Source organism: Pinus tabuliformis, chromosome 4_1 (genome assembly GCF_031772625.1).
Source record: "Pinus tabuliformis cultivar Carrire ecotype Pingquan chromosome 4_1, CPIR1, whole genome shotgun sequence".
NCBI lineage: Eukaryota > Viridiplantae > Streptophyta > Pinopsida > Pinales > Pinaceae > Pinus > Pinus tabuliformis.
The window spans coordinates 495,419,292-495,431,650 of record NC_142303.1 but is presented as its reverse complement, the minus strand read 5'-3'; the positions used below and the strand labels follow the sequence as shown (position 1 = coordinate 495,431,650).

General features: G+C 36.6%; 1 pseudogene; it reads right to left on the bottom strand.

Annotated features, from left to right (window-relative positions):
- Nucleotides 1-1,324: 1,324 nt before the first annotated feature.
- LOC149176685 (uncharacterized) lies at nucleotides 1,325-4,721 on the bottom strand (annotated as a pseudogene).
- Between the last annotated feature and the right edge of the window lie 7,638 nt (nucleotides 4,722-12,359).

Below are 12,359 nucleotides of genomic sequence, written 5' to 3'. Positions count from 1 at the left end.
GCTTCTTTCTATGCCTCTACCTTTGTTTTCTCTTTGTGGGCTTCCTACTTTGCCTCAACATCTTTCTCTATCTCTATCTCCATCTCTTCCACTCCTTTACTAACCTATGTTGCTCCAAACAAGTTGTCTTCCACTTGGTTTTCAGATTCAAGTGGGATTCTCTCACTCGATTGCATCATCTCGATATGATGTTTTTGTTGCATCATCTGCAACCATTCATCATTATGCAACAAGTATTTATCAAAATTTACATCAACAATATTAATTACTAGATTCACTATAACATTGACTGCTCTAATGGAAACTTCACTTTCATGAGAAAGTTATGTTGTTGGATTCACCAAATTGTCATTACCAAGCTCTATTGTTGGATTCACCAATTTTTTGTCCACTTGTGGCTGAGCACAGTGTGATTCAACAAAATTTTCATCTTGTTGTAGATTTGTTGCTATAGATCCACCTTCATCTTCAACTTCAATGCTTCCCCTTACATCAAAACTCCTCTCAAGGGTATGTCAGGACTCCTTGGTTTTCTTGGCTTCTGAAATCAGGGGAAGAATGTTGTCATCTACATATTATTTTATGCATTTCAATGCAAATACGTTCTTTTGCCTGTTCACTTCCAATTCTTTCAAAAAATGCTTCATACATCTCTAGCTATTGCTTCTACTTTCTTATCTTTTTGGCTTTTCCCATTCGCTGAGCAATGACTCACTTTAGCTTAGCAAACAAATGTACTTGCAAACATAGTGGTTCTCTGAAACAAAATCATCTTTGTGATAATTTCTCTACTCTTTAACTTCGAAAAAAAATAAATCTACAAATTTTCACAAAAACAATATTTTCACAAAACCTTTTAAAAAAATATATCACAATGACCATAACCAATCTCTTTTACAAAAACTTCTTAAAAATTTCTTTTTTCCAAAATACGTAGCACACCCTTCTTTTTATAATACAAATTCTTATAAAAAAAAAAACAAATTCTTATTTAAAAAAAAACTTCGAATAAGAAGTTTTTTTTTTTTCAAAATGAGAACCCTCTTAAAAAAATATTACAATAGCCCCTATATGAATATTATGAGGAAAATCCTTGAAAAAAAAGAATATAAGCTCTATAAGGTCTTTTGAAATCACATAACCCCTCGTAAAAAAACTTGTTAAATGAATTCGTAAAAGTGGAGCTCTTAAATGAATGACATAAGCCCACTTAACAAATTGAAAGGTAAAATGAAGTTTGAATAGAATGGTTTGTCGTTTAGTGCAGTACCAAAACAACCTTTTATACTTTTAAAAAAATCATTCCTTTTTTTCAAACGCCGAATCCTCGTTTGCACAACTCCGATAGGATCCGCAATCCTCCAACGCACAGCTCCGATGGGATTGCATCCGCAATTTTGCGCACTCCTCCAACGCACGGAGATTTTAAGTTTTTTACAATTTTGTAAGTTGGCGATGTTTTTTGCGTAGTCTTTTGAGGGCTGAGATGCGACTCGGTGATTTTTCTTGACAGATATGCAATTGACACAATTTTTTCTTCTTTACACGTATAGAATTCAATCTGCTTTCACACTTTTTCCTCTGCCTCTCACAATCCTCGTTTCTTCTTTGCCAGCTCAAAAAAAATTGAAACTTTGCTCTCTTCGGAGAATTATGCTACCTGACCTCTTCTCTCAGCGACTCTCAAAAAATCTTAAACAACCTAATAACTTGAATACCATGACAAAAAATGAAAAGAACATAAAGTGGAGCAGAAAATTGCTCTTCAACGTTGCTTCAGTGGACTCAACAAGCTTTGCTACTCCAAAGTCAACAACGCTAGCATCAAGATTGGAGTGAAGCAGAATATTGCTTGATTTGACGTCCCTGTGTGTTATCAAAGGGGAACAATCATGGTGAAGATAACACAAGCCCTGTCCAATTCCCACTGCAATATTATGCCTCGTGACTGAGTCTGCCAATAAATTGTTAAATGAATTCTTTCCATGCAAAGCATCCCCAAGATTTCCGTTTGGCATGTATTCGTAGATAAGCATGAGATTGGGATAGTTGTGACAGTTACCCAGCAGTCTCACTATATTTCTATGTCTCAGCCTCCCAAGACATCTGCCTCTGCGGGGAAGCCAGGCTTTTTTTTGTCCATGTTGTAGAGCTTTTTCACTGCTACAATCTCACCACTGGGCATCTCGGCCTCGTAGACAGTACCAGTCCCACCCATTCCTATGATATTATTTTCCTCTGTGCAGGCCAATATGTCCATGCTTGTGAAACTTATTCTCTGAAATGCAGTGAGCCGCCATGGCCTGTCTTCATTGAGGTAGTTGTCCTTGGAACTGATTTTCCTGCAGAAGAACCATTTTTTGGACTTGATGCAAAGCAAATGCCCTCCTAATAGCAAAAAAATGCCATTGCCAATGAAACTGCACATATTACTCCAACCATCCATGCGAAAGACCTGGGTCCCTTTTTATCTGAAGTACCGAGAGGTAGCCGGCTGTCTGTAATGAAGTGGCAGTTAGCCAAAATACCTCCACAGAGTTTTGGGTTACCAACCAAAGCATCTGGGTTGGCAGACCTGAATATCCCATGAATTGGAAGTGGACCAGAGAGATTGTTGTATGACACATTGGAAATCTCGAGGGCCGTGGCATTTCCAAATTCCGGAGATATAATGCCTGTCCATTGTCAGAGCGTTTTGAGATATATCCAACATTGCTAAAGCAGGCATTGCAGCAAGTTCAGAAGGAATGGCCCCACTCAGTTCATTTTGTTTCAAGTCCAAGCTGACCAGTTTCTCACATATTCTAATGCTTGTGGGAATTATCCCTGAATAGTGATTCGCAGACAAATCCAAAACTGAGAGGCTGGAACAGCCTCCAAAATCTGTTGGAATTTTACCAACTAAATTGTTGTTGGAGGCCTAGAAATTCTCCAAACAGACGATTTTTGAAATATTCCCCGGAAGACTTCCTTCAAACTCATTATAGGAGAGAACCAGAAATGAAAGCTTTGAGGACAGGCTGAGATCAAATGGGATACAGCCATTTACCATGGTTTTTGCCAATTCAAGCCTGTTAAGACTTGGCAGAAATCCAAATCCTGCGGGGATCGCACCAGAGAGTTGATTATTCTGCATTCTTACTCTCCGAAGAGATGGGCAATTAGCCAAGCTGTTGGGAATGGGTCCTGAGAAATGGTTATTAAAAAGAATGACTTTGGTAAGATTGCCCCCTCTACACAACTGAGGAGGTATTGGACGTGTGAAGGAATTAGAAGACACATCTAACCATGGGAGAGCTGAATTTCTACCAAGTGCTTGAGGAAGTATACCTGAAATTGAATTATTCTATATCTCCAGAGTTGCAAGGTTAGGAAGATCACATATCCTATCCGGGACATGACCACTCATGTGGTTGAACATAACACTGAAAAGTGTCAAATTCTTCAGCATACCTATTTCATCAGGAACGGTGCCTGAGAGAAAATTATCAGAAAGATCAAGGGACTTGAGTGAACTGATATTACCAATATCCCTAGGAATAATTCCAGTAAGTCTATTCTTATAAAAAAACAATGTACTTAGCATACTTAGCTTGGACAGCTCTGCTGGAATACTTGCAGAAATATTAGAGCAAGCCAGATCTAAATACTCCAACCTACTAAGATTTCCCAGCTCTGAAGGGATTCGACCCTCCAACTTATTATACCCTAATAGCAACGTTTGTAACATGGAAATCTTACCTAACTCTGGAGGAATTAGCCCTGTGAGATTATTTCCCGAAAGACCTAAAAACTTGAGCTGGGACAAACCTCCATATGAGGACGGAATACTTCCATCAAAAATACTTCCTCTGAAGTCTAGATGCTCAAGCTGGGACAATAAGCCTATGCCCTCAGGCAAAGGTCCTGTGAAGTTGTTGCTGTAAGCAGAAACGTTCATGAGATCCTTAGCTCTAGACAATCCGGTGGGGAAGTTGCTAACAAAGAAATTTCGACTTATGTCTAAAACAACGAGATCTGTCAGATTGGCTATGGATCCTTGCAGTGGCCCAGAGAAACCATTCGAGGCCAATTTTAAGATTTTAGCTTTGAAAGTAAATGCATATCATCAGATATATTTCCAGAGAGATCAAGGTCTGTCACTCGACCCATACCAACACCATCACAGGTTACTCCTGACCAAGTACAATGAGACTCTAACCCATCCGATCTCCAGTCATGCAGGTAGCCCACGGAGTCAACCATACTCAATTAGAATCTCAAGAGCACTGTTCTATCTTCAGTAACCCTGACAAAAATGCACAAGAGTAATAATATAAGCAAGGGGTAGTAAACTAAGGAAAACACCATACTTGAAACTGATTTCTTTTAGCTCCTTTACAGGCCAGGGTCACTGGTATGGGTCACACCTCTTGAAAGGTTAGAGCACATACAAGAATGGGCTGGGTTCACAACTATGTTAAACTTGCACCGATCTATTAGCCCGCAGCCCAGCTTACTGGCACCAATTTATGGATTATAGAGAGCCAAAAAAGGATGTGGAGGACTTTTATTACTGACTTAATATCGACTGGAATGGTAAAACTGAGAACAGAAAATGTTTTGCGTGGTCGTTGAAGCAGGCAGACATGGCGCATGGTTTAAATCGTATGAAAAGGCACACCAATTTCTTTTGGTGACAGCAGAAGCACGAGATCCCATGCGTTTTGGATTGAACAACATAATTTCTTCATCCTTACAAATCATTCAATCACAACAATCTCCAGCGTCAATCCCAATAACTCACCCGTCGGGATGAGGGTATCTGCTACCAGGTGAGCCCACTATTCGACAAGCTATTATCACCAACTTTCAAACTCCCTACAGAGTTTATTCCACGTAGATACTACATTACAATGCGAATGTTTCTGGTTTCGCAGCATAATTACAATAATTTAATATAAGTTGACACTTGGTCACGTATTAATTACTTTCTTGTGGTATGTAAAGAAGAAATGATGTTTTAAACTATCACACTCACAACATTTAATCTGTTTTAAATTATCTTAATTCAAATTGTTTTGAATAAGTTGGGGTTTGTATTTAACTATTTATATTTGGAATTTTAAATATTTTTTTTTTTAAATATATCTATTTCCATAAATAGTGAGCCTTTTTTTTTCCTACTATTAAATGTTCTTATACTATTAAATGTTCTTATACTATTAAATGTTCTTATATCCATCAAAATTTTCCTGCACCGTACCCTACACTATAGATATTTCAAAGATGTCAAAAGAGAGAAACGAAGACCATCTATTGACAAGAACTATTAAGTAAACAAAGCTAAGAGACTTCATTCAACCAACTAAAAAATATTGAAAACCCCTTGCATATAGCAGTGGGAGACCTAGAGAGGTGGGTCAAATTTGAGGAAGAATAGAAAAAAGACATGGCTGGTAGGCAAAGATGCAAACCATCATGTAAAAATGAAGAATCCTGAGTTTATGATATAGTTATGAACTAGACATTCATAATGAAAATACCCAAGAATTGTCTATGCCCCACGCTTGGAGAGTTGGTCCACCAATGTGTTATGCTCCCTCAAAATGTAGCAAAAGGACAAAGAGAATAAACTATCCCTCATAATGATGATTTGGTCCAACCAGTGACTCAAGGTTAGAACATCAAGAGATAAGGAACCCAATGCTCAGTTCCAATTCCAGAAATAGTGAGATACTTTTTGAGTGAAAGGGTTTTTTTCCAACTACAAATAAAAGAAATTTAGTCAAAGTTACAATTCCACTTTGATCTAAATTTTGTTCATTCGAAAATGAGGTAAATGAAGTGGTGTTGAGGGATTTTATTCAACTTTGTGGTGGAATAATGTAACTATTTCCAAGGATTTGGGTAATTGATTTAGTTGATTTGTTTCTTGTTTATACATTTCCTAGATTGACATGGTCTCTATACATTTCTCGGTTGTTAGATCTAGATAGTTATTAGTTTCTAGTTGTTTCTAAAGAGGTCATTTTCAATGTATTTTATATAATTTCACGAACTAATGAAAAGTATGTGAAAGAGAGTAAGGGCCCAACAATGCGTAATTATTTAAATTATTTGGTTGTAGCAATAGTGAGAGTGTTCATGTGTTTCAGTATTTTACGTACCCCCTTTCATCAGATTGGTATCAAAGCAAGATTGGAGCCATCCTTCGCAAGTCAAGTGAAGGGTATTTGCATGAGTTGATAGTGAGAGAAGAAGTCATTTATAGGTAACCCTCTTAGTGGAAAGAAGAAGCATGGAAGAATTTATGCAGGAAACTTGGTTTCCCAGAAATTCAATTCATATAATAGCATTATCTCTCAATGGCAGAGGGTTTAATACTTGTGGTGTTAATCTGGTTAGTTATTATTCAACTATGAAGGGATACAAAGACATAATGATAAGGAGAATGTTGAGTAGATAACGATAATGATGGGGAGAGGGTTGAGTGGATCAATTCCATAAGTTGCTCCATCATACAACATCTCGTCATTTAATTTGCTATATATTTATGACAATTAAGGATTTTCTTTTGGGATTTATGATAGTACGCTTAAAATTATTTATCATTGCATGTTTAGGATAAAGTTAATAAATTTATAAGATCTCTAGCTAGGGTTTATGGATTTTAGCACCAAAGACTTAGATTTACAAAGCCTTTGATCTGAATAGTAAATAACGATGAGCATGGTTTAAATTTTGTCATTTCAACTTGATAATTAAGGTAGATAGAGTTGGATAATAAAAAATGATAATAAATAAGGGCATTTAGAAACAGTCTACGATAATCTTAAGAACCATTTTCGATGGGTAAAAACTATCACGCTTTTTCAATCAAGATGAAGAACTTTTTTTGTTCTAAGGATTCTTAAGATGTAGTTGCAAATGGTTTCACAAATCCAAATGAAGAAACCATACATGCCATCAAAAACACTCAAAAAATTAATTATTTGAAAATAAAAAGAGTGATTCAAAAGTAGTGTGGGTTATTCAACAAGGATTAGAAGAGCCAAATTTTCCAAAAGTAACAACAAAAAATTATGCCAAGATATTCTTTAATCAATGACTCTTTCTGAGATTTATTTTTCTTTCTCAGCCTTTTGATTTCTTCAAGTGCACTTACCAACTCTCCTTCTAGGTCCACTTCATTCTCTTCATCATCAAAATTGATAGCTTCGGCTTGTAAATTGCCTATGGCCATCAACATGAATTATTTTGGACTTTCATCATTTGTGTCCTCATCTGAGGGTTGGCTAGCTTCACCTCTAGAGGGGTTGTCTTCTTGAACATAGAGACCCCTCTTTTTATCATTCTTTCTATATTTTTTTACTTTCTTAAATTTTTCTGTTGGATCATAATCCTTTTTCTTATTTTCAAAATATTTTGAATCATAGTGACCAACTATCCCATAATTAAAGCACTTAAAAGGTAAATTACCGGTTCCTCACTAACTTGGCTTCTTCTTCATTTGATCCACAACATGAGTAATCATGTTATTCCTTAGGTTTCGTATCTACGTTAAAGGTTGATTCTTTTATTGCAAGCTTGTATCTTGATATTATCATCTCATAGGTAGTGAGGATGCCAAGTAATTGGTTTAGAGTGAGAGTATTCAGATTGGTCATTTATTCAATGGTTGAAACCTTGGGATTAAATCTCTCAGGAAGAGATCTCAACATCTTTTGAACTACTACAACTTCATCTAGCTTCTCATCAAGGCCTCTTATGGTGTTCACAACCTCATCAATTCTTAAAAAATATTTTGCAATATCTTCATCATCATGCATCCTCAAACACTCGAATTGCATTCTAAAACCTTGAAGTTTAGCTTTCTTTACCTTGTTTTCACCTTCATAGCAACTACTCATCTTGTCCAAAATAGCTTTGGCAGTTGTACAGTCCATCACTTTGACAAGTTTTAATTCAGGTAGGCCAACAAGTAGGGAATTCATGGCTTTAACATTGCATGTGAACTCCATATGTTCATCTTTATTAATTGTTGTTGGAAGATTTTGATATTCTTCTTCCACCCCATCAAGGAACTCCAAGTGATTGAATGTAGGTATTCATCATTACTTTCTAAAACATATAGTTTGTTCCATTAAACATAGGTACCCTATTAGTAAATCCTCGTTCCTAGTTTGACATGGTCCTTCATCTTTCTTCCAGTTGTTATACTGATACGAAGTAACTTGGCTCTAATACCAATTGTTAGAAACCATAAAAAGCAGAAGGGGGGTGAATTAATTTTGTAGTAATTTTAAAACTTTCTTTCACTTGCAATAATATTTGGACACCAAGAAATATTTCAGCAAATAATACATATGATCGTGAGAAGAAATAATATCAGTAACACAAAGAACACACAAATTCTTCAAACTGTTCTTCAATTCCTTCACAAGGCAAGCTACAACTTGTTACAAATTTCTCTCGCTACAACCAGCACAAAGCTACAACTCCTTGATTTATCAGCTACAACTAAATGGACCAGCAACCCCAAACATTGACTAGCACCTACTCGAGGGATCTATAGCCCTTGATCTGCAAGCTACATCTTCCTTAACATGAATGATTCATTTTTCATTCATTTTCACACTAGAACCATGAACTCCAACTCAAAAATAAATCAATTTTTCCCTTAAAAACTCACCAACACACCCTCAAAAATACTTGATTATTAGACACACCAGAAACATTAATTCACCTATACTCACACCCTACTCAAAAGCTTCTAACACAAAAATCCATCTAACTTGCTCAATTTATTATACTTAGAGAAAATTGATTGATATTATTGGCTTTTGTGCTTTTTAGCTAACTTCACTTGAATACTTTCATGAGTCTTTAATTTTTTCCTTTGTCCTATTCATTTCAATTTTCTCAATATGCTCATTAAGTTACTAGGATCTTATCTACTGTTAAAACTCAAATTGTGAGTTAAACTACTAACTCTAGCTATTTTGGCTCTTTTACAGAGTTTAGCAATGACTTTACCTTTAGTTCTAAGTTTAGACGATTATTATTTTTGGCCAAACTGCCAAATTTCTTGCTAAAACTTGTCCACATTGCTGATGATTGCCTGTAGCCCCTTGCCTCTTCATTTATTTTGAAAACCCTTCTTCATGCCCTCGATTTTCTTATTGCATGGGACCAAGGGTTGGTTGCTTGGTTCCTGACACCTTTATCCTGATGCTTTCCTTATTCACCCTTTTAAACCTTCTAGGGCTATGTGAATGGGATGCACCATCTCGTGGGGTCCCCTTCCCTCTCTTCTCATCAGTTGTTGCTGCCACCTTGTTGTTGTTGTGTCCCGAGGCATGTATCTCATCGTTTCTTCTTTGTGCCCATAATTTACCTTCGGGGTCAAGTCTATGGGATGCGTTGTCCTGGTGGGACTTGCACTGCACATGCACTCATTCAATTTCACACGTAGGTTGATTTCTCATTGAAATGGGCCACATCCGCTTAACTCTCAGTCAGCTCGATGACTCCTATTTGCACTGCTCCAAAACCTTCTGGGGTCCTCCCATTGGTATCACATCATGATATCGTCATTAGGGATACCTGATGCCTCCAGAGTGGTGACACGTGTCACCCCAAAATGTAGCATTTGGGTACTTGAAACCTCAAATCTGCATGACACATGTCAACCCCTAATTGCCCCTATGTTGACATCATCATCGACCATTCCCATGTTGCCACATCAAACACCTGTTTCATCTTGGCACTTAAGTTCTGTGCACTCTTTTAAATTTCAGGATTCACCTAGCAGGATGAGTTATCATGGGCTCCACCATCTAACCAATAATCTACTGCCATGTGTCCTCTTGTTAGAGGAGAGATAAAAAGGGTTCCGAGGCCTTTGTTTTCATTGAATTCCTTTGTTAACAAAACCACCTATTTTGATACCCCTTTAGTGTGGTTCATGAAATTTGGAGGGGGGTTTTAGAATGAATCTTTGTCATCAATCTGAAGATTGACGGTTTAGGCTAATAGCCTATTCCAGCTTCCCTAGGCATTTTTAATGATTAACCATGTTGACTTGCCTAAACAAAGCTCTAATGCACCATGAGGACATGTGGGCCCTAATTTGTTGACTGATATGTTGTGTGTTTAGTTGTCACTCATTAAAACCATTTGTGGTATGCGTGACCCCCTAAGGCTAGTTTGTGGTATAGAAGGGGTAGGGTCTCTAATTCATCTCTTGCATTGATCTACTGATCAACAATCTAGGAAAAACATACCATTGCATGCCCTATGTGTGCTAATGGGAGAGCAGGAAAGCCCCCACACTTTTGATGATGTGTTAGTGGGGAAGCATGGCACATGATCTACCACTAAAATTTCCCACCTTTTAACCAACGCCTCTGCCTACTATTTCGTCAACTTCTTCACTAGGTTTGGTCATATGCCAAAATTAATTACAACTAAGACCTACTCCAAATATCCTCCACTAACTTTTGCTCTAAATCGTTTGTATTTTTGGAGTTAGACATTGGACTAACCACAACTTTCGATCCAAAAGGCCATCTTCAATATTCCACATACCATTGAAAAGCTCTTTCTGAACTCTATCCATCTGTTTGGGTTCAAACTTCTCATGAGGTGATATGTTCCCTTCAAGATCTCTACACCATTCTCCATTAATGTTGATCTTCATTCTTCTTCATGTGCCTAATCCTGAACACCTATGTCCTCCCTTGACATATTTGACATCCTTTGACATATGTTTCCATCAATGAAAACACAATTCTGACATCCAATAAGGGTCCTTTTTTAACGAAACCATCAATTATGCTTTCAAAATATTGGTTGGGATTTCTAGCCCTTGATTGAGGACCTAAAAAAAAATTGAGGTTATTCTTCAATCAAGGGTCTATGGAGATCATTTTCTACCCTACTTTCCAAAAGGTATGAACCACCTTCACGGATTCACCTAGGTGCATAACATGAATGACACAATTTCCGTGCTTAATCAACCCAAAATTTTATGAAATTCAATTCGAAATAATTTCTTTAAATATGGGCCTAGAACACTCAATAAATACTATTAAAAAATAGATAACACTATATAAATATACCATGTCTACAATGTTGACATGTGACACATCTTGAATTTACCATTTTCCTCCTAGTCATCTACATTGATGACATGCATTCCAATTGACACAATCTAATTAGTCCACATGTCACCTAAATTTTTGAATCTCCATAGACACCTAGAGTTGAAAGGATTTAAAAATATTCAAGTACATCATTCATCCATGGAAATATATCTATAGGTATAAAACATGGAGGAGAGAAATTGCTTTGCTTAGTAAACCCAAAAATTTATGAAATTTAATTAAATCCTTTCTTCAAATACAAGATGAGGAATGTTGGCCCATAGAAATCGATCCTTTTAGATATTTATTCCACTATTTTTAGTCCATTTTCACTTACCTATGACCCTACGTTAGTTTATTTTAATGTTTATGTGTGAGATTTAGAACAAAAGTGTTTTTCATTGTATTTCATTAGTATTTTATGTGAATTATGGTTAAATATTACATAGAATCCATGTTGCACCATCAGATCCTTCCACACATTTTTTAGAACATTGCATCTTTTTGTTGCAACTCTATCATGCTACTACATTTATGTTGGTATACCATTGCTATCACAATAATGTTGATATATCATCACTGCTATATTGATACTTCTACACCATTGATGCTTGTTAAAATTGGAAACAAGGGCCAAATTCCACCTTAGGACAACTCATATGATGGAGATAGTTATTGCATTGGATTCCTATTTTCAAGAGGTCAAATTTTGATATAAATACTATCTCATTATGACAAGTAGAAATGGAATTTTGAATTTATTCTTTGTCATGCACAAATTGTTAAGGTTGGCCTCAATGAAATCTAGGCTCATGAAGCCCAATAAATGTGTCTCCCCACCCTCAACGAAGTGTATAAATAGGAGTGACCCATCTATCATTTGTACATCACTCGTCTCATCTCATATCTCTTTCTCTCCTCTCTTGATTGGCTTGTACAACTTGGTGTCTTACCTTATTCGCACATGTGAAAGGAGGACAAATTTCAAGACTGTTATGGAGGCTGAAAATGTTAGGAAAAAGGAAAATGTTGACCAACACTAACTTGGGTGAATTTGACTTGCATTGAATTAGTTCTTGTAGTAAGAGTTCCTATTTTCTAAGGTCACATTGATTGGCATGATTTTCGAGGTGATTGGGACAGTTGACTAGTTTGACTTGAGCATTGACTTCAACTTTTGACTACAGAAATTACAACAATGTTTGATTGGGTTGACCAAACTTTTATTGG